The following is a 15,964-nucleotide window of genomic DNA, read 5'->3' on the forward strand; positions in this document are numbered from 1 at the left end:
AATAGTAGTATCCAACATATAAGCCTTGGTTTGGACTCCTTTTTAGCTAATAGATACTTTAGAGTTGTATGGTCTGAGTACACTACTACCTTCGTACCAAGTAAATAGGCTCTAAATTTATCCAGAGCAAAAACAATAGCAAGAAGCTCTTTCTCAGTAGTAGTGTAATTGGACTGAGTGGCATCTAAAGTTTTAGACGCATAAGCAATAACAAAGGGGTCCTTACCTTCACGCTGAGCCAGTGCTGCTCCTACTGCATGGTTGGAGGCGTCGCACATTATTTCAAATGGCTGGCTCCAGTCTGGTCCTCTCACAATTGGAGCTTGAGTCAGGGCAGTCTTCAACTTATCAAACGCTTGTTTGCAATCCTCACTGAACTCGAACTCAATATCTTTCTGCAGTAGCCTGGATAAGGGAAGTGCTACCTTACTGAAGTCCTTAATGAATCTCCTGTAAAAACCTGCATTGCCAAGGAACGAACGGACTTCCCTCACAGAAGAGGGGTAAGGTAAACTAGAAATAACATCCACCTTTGCTGGATCTACAGAAATGCCAGTATTAGACACAACATGTCCCAGTACAATACCTTGTTTTACCATAAAGTGACATTTTTCAAAATTTAATACAAGGTTTGTATTGACACATCTATCTAATACTCTAGATAATCCATCTAAGCAAAGGCTAAAGGAATCGCCGTACACACTAAAATCATCCATAAAAACTTCCATATAGTCCTCAATAAGATCAGAGAAAAGACTTATCATGCACCTTTGGAAGGTAGCTGGTGCATTGCACAAGCCAAAGGGCATTCTCCTGTAAGCATAAGTCCCAAAAGGACATGTAAAAGTGGTATTTTCCTAATCCTCAGGAGCTATATGAATCTGGAAATAACCTGTGTAACCATCTAAAAAGCAATAATATGATTTACCTGACAGGCGATCCAGTATTTGATCAATGAATGGAAGAGGATAGTGATCCTTACGAGTGGCTTGGTTGAGGCGTCTGTAGTCAATGCAGACCCTCTAGGCGTTCTGAACTCTCGTTGCAATGAGATTTCCATGCTCATTCTTCACTGTAGTGACTCCAGACTTCTTGGGCACCACTTGTACTGGGCTTACCCATTCACTGTCTGAGATGGGATAGATGATATCTGCCTCCAGTAGTCTGGTCACTTCCTTCTTAACAACCTCTAAGATAGTGGGGTTTAGTCTTCTCTGGGGTTGACGGACAGGTCTTGCTCCTTCTTCTAAAAATATCCTATGCTCACAGACTTGAGGGTTGATGCCTACTATGTCTGCCAAACTCCAACCAATTGCCTTCTTGTGCTTCCTCAGCACACTAAGTAACTGCTCTTCCTGTTGAGAAGTGAGTTCCCTTGCAATGATAACTGGAAACTTCTGCTCGTCTTCAAGGTAAGCATATTTGAGGTGTGGAGGAAGGGGTTTTAATTCTAACTTCTGATCATGGTCAGGCTCTGGGTTGTTTGGAGCTGGCAACAATGGTAAAGCACTGTCGTTGTCCTCTGAGAATGTCCCCACACTTGGACCTTGTCCTATGTACTTCTCTTCAAATTCCTCCTGGTGAACTTCAGCCACGGTTTCATCTATAATATCACACTGGAGGATAGAATGATCCTCCGGAGGATGTTTCATAACTCCATTCAGATTGAAGATTACTACTCGGCCATCTATTTCAAAAGAGTATGTTCCTGAAAAAGCATCTAATTTGAACTTCGAGGTCTTCAGGAATGGTCTTTCGAGTAGGATCGATGATGGCTTCTCTGAGTCATTTTGGGGCATCTCCAGGATATAAAAATCAATGAGAAATGTGAGCCCTTTAACGCCCACTAATACATCTTCAGCAACTCCAGCCATTGTAATAATGCTTTTATCTGCTAACACAAAATGAGCTGCCGACCTTTTTAAGGGAGGGAGCCTCAAAATATCATATATAGACAAAGGCATTATACTCACACATGCTCCTAAATCACACATGCAGTCAGAAAATACCACACCCAATAGTACAATTAACCATATATGGACCTGGGTCATTACACTTTTCAGGTAAACCTCCCATTAAAGCAGATATGGAACTACCTAAAGGAATAGTTTCTAATTCATTAATTTTGTCTTTATGTATACATAAATCTTTTAGAAACTTTGCATATTTAGGTACCTGTTGAATAACATCAAAAAAAGGAACAGTTACCTCAACCTTTTTGAATATCTCTACCATTTTGGGATCAAGTTCCAGCTGCTTCCTGGGCTTTCTTGCAAGTTGTGGAAATGGAATGGGATTGGTGTCTTCTGCAGTGTCTACGCCCTGTGGTGCTTCCTCCTGTGGTTAGATTTCTTCTTTTTCAGCTATGTCCTGTATGTCCTTTTCCTCTTCAACATCTTCTATTTCCACTACCTCTTCAGCTGAGGCGTTTTCTGGTGGGCTTGGCTCCTCCTGATTCCTCTCCTGCAGTGTGGTTCTGGACCTTAGGGTGATGGCATTAATGCCACCCTTCAGATTGGGTAATGGTTGAGAGGGGATTCCACTGGAGCTCAAGGGCTGGTTATTAGAGTTATTCATTGATCCAATCTGTGAGACAAGAGCTTGCAAAGTAGAGTTCAGACCATTTAGTGTAGCGTAAAGGTTATTTTCCATGGTCTGTTGTCTCCGATCAATAGATTATAGTAAGTCATCATTAGAAGATGAGGAAGGATAAGTAATTTGAGAGGTCTGCTGTTGGGTATTCTGTGGTCCTTGGGATTGCCTCAGGTGAGGTGCTCTGTAGGGCTGGTTCTGGTTCTACTGCCTGTTGTTATTATTATTCCACCTCTGATTTCCCTGATTGTCTCTGCCTCCTCTGTTATTATTGTCCCTCCAATTTTGGTTAGAATTGTCCTACCATCCATGGCTGTAATTACCACCTTGGTTGTACCCTTGTTGGCGCAGTTATAGAAGTTATGAGTGGCTGCCACGGTGTTGTCTTCCTGTTGGAGCTGTGGACATTCATCAGTATAATGGCTATAATCAGCACAGATTCCGTAAACTCTCTGTGGGACTAACTGTTGGCTTTGCTGTGGTGGAGAAGGTTGAGCTTGCTGAACTTGTTGTTGATTCAATTGCATTTGCTTCAGCAAGTTGGTCATTTCATAGATACTCTGAGTTAGAGCAGCAGTCTCTCTGCTAGAGGATACTTCTGCAACAGCTTTTGAATGGCTTTGTTTCTGCCTGTGATTCCGAGTGGATTCAGCTAAGTCGCTGATTAATTGCCATGCCTCATCAGTGGTCTTGTACTTTTTTATAGACCCATTTCTAGCACTTTCCGATGTGGTCTTATCTTGGGGCCTCATGCCCTGTGTGACGTAACCGAGTAACACTATCTTGTCAATCATATGGTGGGGGCAAGCTTCCAGAAGATTATTGAAGCGCTCCCAGTATTCATAGAGAGTCTCCCATTCATCCTGAATAATCATGGAAATGTCTTTCCTTAGTTTATCAGTAACTTCAGCTGGAAAGAATTTTTCCAAAAATTCTCTTCTAAGTGTATCCCAGTTGGATACAGTTGCTGCGGGTTGAGTGTAGTACCACTCTCTTGCCTTTCCCTCAAGAGAAAACGGGAAAGCTTTTAGCAGAATTGAAGTTTCATCTGCACCATCACCCCTGATAGTAGAACAGGCTGCTTGAAAATCTCTTAGGTGCTTGATAGGCTCTTGAGCAGGTAAGCCATGAAACTTGGGCATCAAATTGAGCAGCATGGTCTTTATTTCAAAGTCTGTAGCCACCGCTGGGTGATGCGCTTGAAACAGTTGCATTGTAAAATCAGGGGCTCCAGCCTCCTGGATAGTAACTCTCCTAGGTTCTGCCATGTCACCTACACGTAAATCAACCGAATCAGTAGAACGTGGGCTGGTTTCTTCCTCAAATGACGTTTCAGATCCGCCCTCAGAGAGGACTAACTGATGCCGAGCTTGCCTTATTCGTGAAATAGTTCTCTCAATCTCAGGATCGAATACTGGCAAGCTTGGATCAGGAAGTGAACGCGTCATCTAGCGAAAGAAACAAGCAGCTCATAGTAGCAAGATAAAATAAAATGCAAATAAATAAATTCCAATTAATAACTTTAGCACTCTATTGCAACTCCCCGGTAACGGCGCCAAAAATTGACGTGGCAGAAATTGGCGAGTCAAGAATTGTTATAAAATATGCGCTGCAAGTATAGTTCTTAACCAACGAGTATGAATTAAAATTAAAATACTGGGAGTATGAATCCCAGGTCGTCTCCCAACGAGTTGCAGAAAGGTGTTCTATTTTATTAATCAGATGTTTTTGAAAAGAGTTTGAGTTTAATAAACAGGAAATTAAATTGGAGAAATTAAGTAATTTAAATAAAAGCCTTGACTGGGAGTAGATTAGTTGGAAGCCCTATTCTTGTTGCAGTACTCTCAAGATTAATTGATAATTGAAGGTTGTTCTGTTTAGTTATCCCTTACTAGGTAAGGGAAAGTCAAACAAGTTGGAATGCTGTTTCTATTCACAAGTCCCAATCCGCTTACTTGGAAGGACTGGCGTTAGTGACTAGAGAGCAATCCAACAATAAGCCCAATTACAATTTCTCCTTTGAGCCTTCCAACTCAAGGGTTCCTTTCAATCGACTCCCCATCAAGTTAGAGAACTACTCGCTCATTGTGAATGTGAAATTCATAACATAGAAAAGAGAATTAAAGAAAGACATGATAAATAAAATTCAAGGGAATCAAATAAAAATAATGGTAACTCTTGTATTGATAAATTCTAAAATAATCCAATAGTAAAATTGAGTAAATTAAAGGACATGGAAGAGTAAAGCCAAGTAAAGAAAACAAACAAGAATGACGAAGTCTTGATGAGCTAATAACACTTCTCAATATCCCAATGCAAAAAGCAATAGAAATAAAATCCTAAGAACTATGAATGTGTAGAGAGAAAAACCTAGAGGAGGAGTAAAACTAGATCTTAAAACTAAAACTGTGTAGAATGAATGTTGTTGTCGGTTTCTGCATGTCCTCTGGCTCTAGTCTGCTTTTTCGGGCCGAAAACTGGGTCAAAACAGGGCCCAAAATCGCCCCTAGCGAATTCTGCAGATTATGCAGATCACGCACGTCACGCGATCGCGTCATTCATGCGGACGCGTCATTCGGCGTTTTGATTTTCCACGCGGGCGCGTCGTCCACGCCTCCGCGTCACCTGTGCTATTCCAATCCGCGCGGTCGCGTGAGCCATGCGGCTGCGTCACTGCGATTTCCTCTCTTTCGCGCGGTCGCGTGAGCCATGCGGATGCGTCACTTCTCGCTGGTCATCTCCTCAATTTCTTATGTTCCTTCCATTTTTGCAAGCTTCCTTTCCAATCTCCAATTCATTCATGCCCTATAAAGCCTGAAATACTTAACACACAGATCACGACATCGAATGGAATAAAGGAGAATTAAAATGCGTAATTAAAAGTCTCTAGGGGGCAAGTTTTTAATCATGTAATAATTTTAGGAAGGAAATATAAATGCATGCTAATCATATGAATCAGTGGGTAAAAATCATGATAAAACCACACAATTAAACACATTATAAACCATAAAATAGTGGTTTATCATCTGGGTCTACAGAAATGCCTTCATGAGATACTACATATCCTAACACTATACCTTGCCTTACCATAAAGTGACATTTCTCAAAATTCAAGACAAGGTTAGTGTCAACAAATCTAGCTAAGACCTTGGCCAAGTTCTCTAAGCAACAGTCAAATGAAGTTCCATAAATACTGATGTCATCCATAAAGACTTCCAGACAATTCTCCATTAGATCGGAAAAGACACTGGTCATACACCGCTGAAAAGTAGTAGGTGCATTACATAGTCCAAATGGCATCCTTTTATAGGCAAAGGTGCCAAAAGGGCAAGTGAATGTGGTCTTTTCCTGATCTTCAGGAGCAATGTGAATCTGGAAGTAACCAGTGAATCCATCAAGAAAGCAATAATGGGATTTACCCACCAAACGGTCCAACATCTGATCGATAAAGGGCAAAGGGTAGTGGTCCTTTCCTGTAGCGGCGTTCAATCTTCTATAGTCGATGCACACTCGCCACGCATTTTGTACTCTCTTGGTGACCACTCCACCATCATCCTTCTTAACCGCAGTAATGCCCGATTTCTTGGAAACAACCTGGACCGGGCTCACCCATTCACTGTCAAAAATTGGGTATATGATACCCGCAACAAGTAGCCTAGTGACCTCCTTCTTTACCACATCAAAGATGGTTGGGTTGAGCCTCCTTTGCGGTTGCCTAACCGGCCTAGCTCCCTCTTGGAGAAATATATGATGCATGCATTTGCGAGGGTCAATTCCCACAATATCAGCTAGGCTCCAACCAATTGCCTTCTTGTACCTTCTTAGAACATCTAGGAGCTTTTCTTCTTCTTCACTCGAAAGCTCACTAGCAATAATGACCGGAAACTTTTTGTTGTCTTCTAAAAAAGCATACTTCAAATGAGATGGAAGAGGCTTCAGTTCACTTTTTGCCTCAAGTTGAGGTTCCTTTTCATCATGCTCACTGGTGCACGAAATTGTGATGTCCAGGCTCAAACAATCCCTGGCAACGTGAGCAACTTGGTACGCGCAATCGTGATTACACTTTGATTATGTAAAATTCATGGCTCTTTCTTTCCCTGGCAATGGCGCCAAGAACATGGTGCCAATACCATGGTTCACAACTTCGATACAACTAACCAGCAAGTGCACTGGGTCGTCCAAGTAATACCTTACGCGAGTAAGGGTCGAATCCCACGGAGATTGTTGGTATGAAGCAAGCTATGGTCACCTTGCAAATCTCAGTTAGGCAGATATAAATTGATAATGGTGTTTTCGAATTTAATATAATAAAATAGGGATAGAAATACTTATGTAATTCATTGGTGAGAATTTCTGATAAGCGAATGGAGATGCTTTCGTTCCTCTGAACCTCTGCTTTCCTGCTATCTTCATCCAATCAGTCTTACTCCTTTCCATGGCTGTCTTTATGCAAGGGCATCACCGTTGTCAGTGGCTACATCCTCTCCTCTCAGTGAAAAATATGCTCACATGCTCTGTCACAGCACGGCTAATCATCTGTTGGTTCTCGATCATGCTGGAATAGGATTCACCCTCCTTTTGCGTCTGTCACTAACACCCAGCACTCGCGAGTTTGAAGCTCGTCACAGTCATTCAATTATTGAATCCTACTCAGAATACCATAGACAAGGTTTAGACTTTCCGGATTCTCTTGAATGCCGCCATCATTCTAGCTTACGCCACGAAGATTCTGGTTAGGAGATCTAAGAGATATTCATTCTAGCTTATTTCAAGTAGAACGGAAGTGTTTGTCAAGCACGTGTTCATAGGGGAGAATGGTGATGAGCGTCACACATAATCATCACCTTCATCATGTTCTTGGGTGCGAATGGATATCTTAGAAGCGAAATAAGATGAATTGAATAGAAAACAGTAGTACTTTGCATTAATCTTTGAGGAACAGCAGAGCTCCACACCTTAATCTATGGAGTGTAGAAACTCTACCATTAAAATTACATAAGTGAAAGGTCCAGGTATGGCCGAGATGGCCAGCCCCCTAAAATGTGATCACAGGATCAAAATACAATCCAGGATCAAAGATTGTCAAAAAGACTAGTAAAAGGTCCTATTTATAATAAACTAGCTACTAGGGTTTACATGAGTAAGTAATTGATGCATAAATCCACTTCCGGGGCCCACTTGGTGTGTGCTTGGGCTGAGCTTGAGTGTTGCACGTGTAGAGGTCCTTCATGGAGTTGAACGCCAGCTTTTGTGCCAGTTTGGGCGTTCAACTCTGGTTTTGGCTCCTTTTCTGGCACTGGACGCCAGATTTGGGCAGAAAGCTGGCTTTGAACGCCAGTTTACGTCATCTATTCTTGGCCAAAGTATGGACTATTATATATTGCTGGAAAGCCCTGGATGTCTACTTTCCAACGCAATTGGAAGCGCACCATTTCGAGTTCTGTAGCTCCAGAAAAATCCATTTTGAGTGCAGGAAGGTCAGAATCCAACAGCATCAGCAGTCCTTCTTCAACCTCTGAATCTGATTTCTGCTCAAGCCCCTCAATTTCAGCAAGAAAATACCTGAAATCACAGAAAAACACACAAACTCATAGTAAAGTCCAGAAATGTGAATTTAACATAAAAACTAATGAAAACATCCCTAAAAGTAACTAGATCCTACTAAAAACAATGTCAAAAAGCGTATAAATTATCCGCTCATCACAACACCAAACTTAAATTGTTGCTTGTCCCCAAGCAACTGAAAATCAAATAGTATAAAAAGAAGAGAATATACTATAAATTCCAAACTATCAATGAAACATAGCTCCAATCAAATGAGCGGGACTTATAGCTTTTTGCCTCTTGAATAGTTTTGGCATCTCACTTCATCCATTGAGGTTCAGAATGATTGGCATCTATAGGAACTCAGATTTTAGATAGTGTTATTGATTCTCCTAGTTCAGTATGATGATTCTTGAACGCAGCTTCTTTATGAGTCTTGGCCGTGGCCCTAAGCACTTTGTTTTCCAGTATTACCACCGGATACATAAATGCCACAGACACATAATTGGGTGAACCTTTTCAGATTGTGACTCAGCTTTCCTAAAGTCCCCAATTAGAGGTGTCCAGGGTTCTTAAGCACACTCTTTTTTTGCTTTGGACCTTGACTTTAACCGCTCAGTCTCAAGTTTTCACTTGACACCTACACGCCACAAGCACATGGTTAGGGACAGCTTGGTTTAGCCGCTTAGACCAGGATTTTATTCCTTTAGGCCCTCCTATCCACTGATGCTCAAAGCCTTGGGATCCTTTTTATTTGCCCTTGCCTTTTGGTTTTAAGGGTTATTGGCTTTTTCTGCTTGCTTTTTCTTTTTCTTTCTATTTTTTTTCTTCTATTTTTTTCGCCCCCCTTTTTTTTCTCTCTTTTTTTTTCTGCAAGCTTTGTTCTTTGCTGCTTTTTCTTGCTTCAAGAATCATTTTTATGATTTTTCAGATTATCAAATAACATGTCTCCTAGTCATCATTCTTTCAAGAGCCAACATATTTAACATTCTTAAACAACAACTTCAAAAGACATATGCACTGTTCAAGCATACATTCAGAAAACAAGAACCATTGTCACCACATCAATATAATTAAGCTAAGTTCAAGGATAAATTCGAAACTCATGTACTTCTTGTTCTTTTGAATTAAAACATTTTTCATTTAAGAGAGGTGATGGATTCATAGGACATTCATAACTTTAAGACAAAGTTACTAACTACTAATGATCATATAATGAAGACACAAACATGTATAAGCACACAACATAGAAAACGAAAAAATAGAAGAAATAAGAACAAGGAATGAATCCACCTTAGTGATGGTGGCGTTTCCTTCTTGAGGAACCAATGATGTCCCTGAGCTCTTCTATGTCTCTTCCTTGTCTTTGTTGCTCCTCCCTCATTGCTTTTTGATCTTCTCTTATTTCATGAAGCATGATGGAGTGCTCTTGATGTTCCACCCTTAGTTGTCCCATATTGGAACTCAATTCTCCTAGGGAGGTGTTGAATTGCTCCCAATAATTTTGTGGAGGAAAGTGTATTTGAGGCATCTCTGGGATCTCATGGAAATGAGTTTCTTGCGCCTCTTGAGCTCCATGACTGGGCTCTCTTGCTTGCTCCATCTTTTTCTTAGTGATGGGCTTGTCCTCTTTAATGAGGATATCTCTCTCTATGTCAACCCCAGCCGAATTGCATAGGTGGCAAATGAGGTGAGGAAAGGCTAACCTTGCCATGGTGGAGGACTTGTCAGGCACCTTGTAGAGTTCTTGAGGTATAATCTCATGAACTTCCACCTCTTCTCCAATCATGATGCTATGGATCATGATGGCCCGGTCTATAGTAACTTCAGACCGGTTGCTAGTGGGAATGATTGAGCATTGAATAAACTCCAACCATCCTCTAGCTACAGGCTTGAGGTCCAATCTTCTTAGTTGAACCGGCTTGCCTTTGGAGTCAACCTTCCATTGAGCTCCTTCTACACATATGTCCATAAGGACTTGGTCCAACCTTTGATCAAAGTTGACTCTCCTTGTGTAGGGGCGTGCGTTCTCTTCCATGTTTGGCAAGTTGAACGCCAACCTCACATTTTCCGGACTAAAATCTAAGTATTTCCCCCGAACCATTGTAACATAGTTCTTTGGATCCGGGTTCTTACATTGATCATGGTTCTTGGTGATCCATGCATTGGCATAGAAATCTTGAACCATTAGGATGCCGACTTGTCGGATCTCCGGATACTCATTTCTTTTGAGTTTGAAAGGGACCTCAGGGATCACCTTCTTCTTGGCCACAACATCATAGAAGTGGTCTTTTTGGGCTTTGGAGATGAACCTTTCCATCTCCCATGACTCGGATGTGGAAGCTTTTGTCTTCCCTTTCCCCTTTCTAGAGGATTCTCCGGTCTTAAGTGCCATCAATGGTAATGGAAAAACAAAAAGCTTATGCTTTTACCACACCAAACTTAGAATTTTGCTCGCCCTCGAGCAATAAAAGAAAGAATAGATGAAGAAGAAGAAGAAATGGAGGAGAGGGAGAGGGTGAGTGTTTCGGCCAAGAAGGGTGTAGAGGGGTGTGTTGTGTGAATTTGATGAAGAATGGAGGGCTTTATATAGAGAAGGGAGGAGGGAAAGGTTTCGGCCATATGGGTGGGTTTGGGTGGGAAATTGGTTTTAAATTTTGAAGGTAGGTGGAGTTTATGAGGTAGGTTTATGGGGAAGAGTGGATGGATGTGAGTGGTGAAGAGGTGATGGGGAAGAGAGTTTAAGGTGATTGTGTGAAAGAGAGTGGTGAGAAGAAGTGAGTGGAGGTAGGTGGGGATCCTGTGGGGTCCACAGGTCCTGAGTGGATCCTGTGGGGTCCACAGATCCTGAGGTGTTCAAAGATTTACATCCCTGCACCCATTAGGCATGTAAAAATGCCTTTGCACACAACTCTGGGCGTTCAGCGCCAGGTTGGTGGCCATTTTGGGCGTTCAACGCCAATTTGTGTGCCATTTCTGGCGTTGAACGCCAGAACCATGCCTGTTCTGGCGTTCAGCGCCCAGAAGCTGCCCATTTTGGGCGTTCAGCGCCAGAACCATGCTCTGTTCTGGCGCTGAACGCCAGACAGATGCTCCTCCAGGGTGTGATTTTTCTTCTGCTGTTTTTGATTCCGTTTTCAATTTTTATATTTATTTTGTGACTCCACATGATCATGAACCTATAAAGACATATAATTAAAAAAAATATAGTTAGATAAAGAATTGGGTTGCCTCCCAACAAGCGCTTCTTTAATGTCAATAGCTTGACAGTGGGCTCTCATGGAGCCTCACAGATGTTCAGAGCATTGTTGAAACTCTCCAACACCAAACTTAGAGTTTGGATATGGGAGTTCAACACCAAACTTAGAGTTTGGTTGTGGCCTCCCAACACCAAACTTAGAGTTTGACTGTGGGAGCTCTGGTTGACTTTGCTTTGAGAGAAGCTTTTTCTGCTTCCTCTCCATGGTTGCAGAGGGAGATCCTTGAGTTTTAAACACAAGGGAGTCCTTATTCCATTGAAGGACTATTTCACCTCTGTCAACATCAATCACAGCTCTTGCTGTGGCCAGGAAAGGTCTTCCTAGGATGATGGATTCATCCTCTTCCTTTCCAGTATCCAGGACTATGAAATCAGCAGGGATGTAAAGGCCTTTAACCTTTACTAACACGTCCTCTACTTGTCCATAAGCCTATTTTCTTGAACTGTCTGCCATCTCTAATGAGATTTTAGCAGCTTGCACCCCATAGATTCCCAGTTTCTCTATTACAGAGAGGGCATGAGGTTTATCCCTGAACCAAGGTCACACAGGGCCTTAAAGATCATGGTGCCTATGGTACAGGGTATTATGAACTTTCCAGGATCCTGTCTCTTCTGAGGCAATGTCAGTTGATCCAGATCACTTAGTTCATTGATGAACAAGGGAGGTTCAACTTCCCAAGTATCAATGCCAAATAATTTGGCATTCAGCTTCATGATTGCACCAAGAAACTTGGCAGTTTGCTCTTCAGTAACATCCTCATTCTCTTCAGAAGAGGAATACTCATCAGAGCTCATGAAGGGCATAAGGAGGTTCAATGGAATCTCTATGGTCTCTAGATGAGCCTCAGATTCCTTTGGTTCCTCAGAGGGAAGCTCCTTATTGGTCACTGGACGTCCCAGGAGGTCTTCCTCCTTGGGATTCACGTCCTCCTCTCCCTCATTGGGTTCGGCCATTTTGCTTATGTCAATGGCCTTGCATGCTCCTTTTGGATTCTCTTCTGTATTGCTTGGGAGAGTACTGGGAGGGATTTCAGTGATCCTTTTACTCAGCTGGCCCACTTGTGCTTCCAAATTTCTAATGAAAGATCTTGTTTCATTCATGAAACTTACAGTGGCCTTGGACAGATCAGAGACTAAGTTTGCTAAATTAGAAGTATTTTGTTCAGAGTTCTCTGTCTGTTGCTGAGTGGATGATGAAAAAGGTTTATTATTGTTAAACCTATTTCTTCCACCATTATTAAAGCCTTGTTGAGGCTTTTGATCCTTCCATGAGAAATTTGGATGATTTCTCCATGATGAGTTATAGGTGTTTCCATAAGGTTCACCTAAGTAATTCACCTCTGCTATTGCAGGGTTCTCAGGATCATAAGCTTCTTCTTCATAAGAAGCCTCTTGAGTACTATTGGATGCAGCTTGCATTCCATGCAGACTCTGAGAGATCATATTGACTTGCTGAGTCAATATTTTATTCTGAGCCAATATGGCATTCAGAGTATCAACTTCAAGAACTCCCTTCTTCATAGGCATCCCATTATTCATAGGATTCCTTTCAGAAGTGTACATGAACTGGTTATTAGCAACCATGTCAATGAGTTCTTGAGCTTCTGCAGGCGTTTTCTTTAGGTGAATGGATCAACCTGCAGAAGTGTCCAGTGACATCTTTGATAGCTCAGATAAACCATCATAGAATATATCCAGGATGGTCCATTCTGAAAGCATGTCAGAAGGACACTTTTTGGTCATCTGTTTGTATCTTTCCCAAGCTTCATAGAGGGATTCACCTTCTTTCTGTCTGAAGGTTTGAACATCAGCTCTAAGCTTGCTCAGCTTTTGAGGAGGAAAGTACTTGGCTAAGAAAGCCGTGACCAGCTTATCCCAAGAGTTCAGGCTGTCTTTGGGTTGAGAATCCAACCATAATCTAGCTCTGTCTCTTACAGCAAAAGGAAAAAGCATGAGCCTGTAGACTTCAGGATCTACTCCATTAGTCTTAACAGTATCATATATCTACAAGAATTCAGTTAAGAACTGAAAAGGATCTTCAGATGGAAGTTCATGAAACTTGCAGTTCTGCTGCATCAGAGAAACTAATTGAGGTTTCAGCTCAAAGTTGTTTGCTCCAATGGCAGGAATGGAGATGCTTCTTCCATGTAAATTGGAATTAGGTGCAGTAAAGTCACCAAGCATCTTCCTTACATTATTATTATTATTTTCGGCTGCCATCTCCTCTTCCTGTTCGAAAATTTCTAAAAGGTTATCTCTGGATTGTTGTATTTTAGCTTCTCTTAGTTTCCTTTTCAGAGTCCTTTCAGGTTCTGGATCTGCTTCCACAAGAATGTTCTTATCCTTGCTCCTGCTCATATGACAAAGAAGAGGGCACAAAATAATAATAATAATAATAGAGATCATTTATACCACAGTATAGGGATCCCTGTGTGAGTAGAAGAAGAAGGGGAGACAAAGAATGTAATGTAATGGAAGAAACACAACTGTGGGGATGGTTGAGATGTGAGATGAGATGTTAGTAAATGAATGAATAAATAGAATAAGATGGGAGAGGGAGAATTTTCGAAAAATATTTTTGAAAAAGAGTTAGTGATTTTCGAAAATGGTTTTTGAAAAATGTTAGTATTTTTTGAAAATTTTTAAAATCAAAAATAAAAATAAAAATAATTAGTTATTTAAAAAGAAATTTTTGAAAAAGAGGGAAGATATTTTCGAAAATTAGAGAGAGAGAGTTAGTTAGGTAGTTTTGAAAAAGTTAAGAAACAAACAAAAAGTTAGTTAGTTAGTTGAAACAAATTTTGAAAAGATAAGAAGTTAGGAGGTTAGAAAAGATATTTTGAAACCAACTTTTGAAAAAGGTAAGATAAGAAGATATTTTAGAAATTAGTTTTGAAAAAGATTTGATTTTTAAAATCTCAATTAATGACTTGATTCATAAGAAATCACAAGATATGATTCTAGAACTTAAAGTTTGAATCTTTCTTAACAAGTAACAAACTTGAAATTTTTGAATCAAAACATTAATTGATTATGTTATTTTCGAAAATTTGGTATAAAAATAAGAAAAAGATTTTTGAAAAATATTTTTGAAATTTTCGAAAATAACTAAGAATTTTGAAAAAGATTTGATTTTTGAAAAAGATTTTGAAAAAGATAAGATTTTCAAATTGAAAATTTGATTTGACTCATGAGAAACAATTTGATTTTAAAAATTTTTGAAAAAGTCAATCCAAATTTTCGAATTTGATGAGAGAAAATGGGAAAGATATTTTTTTGATTTTTTGAAATTTTTATGATGAGAGAGAAAAACACTAAAGAGATGCAATGCATGAAGATTTTGGATCAAAACAATGAATGCATGCAAGAATGCTATGAATGTCAAGATGAACACCAAGAACACTTTGAAGATCATGATGAACACCAAGAACATATTTTTGAAAAATTTTTAATGCAAAGAAAACATGCAAGACACCAAACTTAGAATTCTTTAATGCTTAGACACTAAGAATTCAAGAATGCATATGATAAACATGAAAAGACACAAAACAAAAAATCATCAAGATCAAACAAGAAGACTTACCAAGAACAACTTGAAGATCATGAAGAACACCATGAATGCATGAGAATTTTCGAAAAATGCAAGATGCACATGCAATTGACACCAAACTTATAACATGACTCAAGACTCAAACAAGAAACAGAAAAATATTTTTGATTTTTATGATTTTCTAATTTTTTGGTATTTTTCGAAAATTAATTGAAAAAGGAAAATAAGGATTCCAAAATTTTTAATATGAATTCCAGGAATCTTGCATGTTTAGTCTAAAGCTTCAGTCCAGGAATTAGACATGGCTCATGAGCCAGCCAAGCTTTCAATGAAAGCTCCAGTCCAAAACACTAGACATGGCCAATGGCCAGCCAAGCTTCAGCATTTTAACATCAGAGTATATTGCTCTTGATAACAAATTGCAAGCCTCAGTCCAAATAAATTTAGACATGGCTTTACAGCCAGCCAGGCTTCACATGCTTCATGAAACACTAGAATTCATTCTTTAAAATTTTGAATAAATTTTTGAAAACATTTTTATATTTTTTCGAAAACAAAAGAAAAATTTTTGAAAGATTTTTTGTTTTTGAAAAATTTTTTAAAATAAAATAAAAAGAAAATTACCTAATCTGAGCAACAAGATGAACCGTCAGTTGTCCAAACTCGAACAATCCCTGGCAACGGCGCCAAAAACTTGGTGCACGAAATTGTGATGTCCAGGCTCAAACAATCCCTGGCAACGTGAGCAACTTGGTACGCGCAATCGTGATTACACTTTGATTATGTAAAATTCATGGCTCTTTCTTTCCATGGCAATGGTGCCAAGAACATGGTGCCAATACCATGGTTCACAACTTCGATACAACTAACCAGCAAGTGCACTGGGTCGTCCAAGTAATACCTTACGCGAGTAAGGGTCGAATCCCACGGAGATTGTTGGTATGAAGCAAGCTATGGTCACCTTGCAAATCTCAGTTAGGCAGATATAAATTGATAATGGTGTTTTCGAATTTAATATA

General features: G+C 40.1%; 2 non-coding genes across 2 annotated transcripts; both read left to right on the forward strand.

The window, feature by feature from the left end:
- The first annotated feature begins 3,380 nt into the window (after positions 1–3,380).
- Positions 3,381–3,488, forward strand: LOC112738621 (small nucleolar RNA R71). Its single transcript, XR_003169571.1, has one exon. It is a non-coding gene; the product is annotated as a small nucleolar RNA R71 (small nucleolar RNA).
- A 9,620-nt stretch (positions 3,489–13,108) lies between these two features.
- On the forward strand, positions 13,109–13,216 carry LOC112739237 (small nucleolar RNA R71). Its single transcript, XR_003170174.1, has one exon. It is a non-coding gene; the product is annotated as a small nucleolar RNA R71 (small nucleolar RNA).
- The last annotated feature ends 2,748 nt before the right edge of the window (positions 13,217–15,964 follow it).

Source organism: Arachis hypogaea, chromosome 13 (genome assembly GCF_003086295.3).
Source record: "Arachis hypogaea cultivar Tifrunner chromosome 13, arahy.Tifrunner.gnm2.J5K5, whole genome shotgun sequence".
Taxonomy (NCBI): domain Eukaryota; kingdom Viridiplantae; phylum Streptophyta; class Magnoliopsida; order Fabales; family Fabaceae; genus Arachis; species Arachis hypogaea.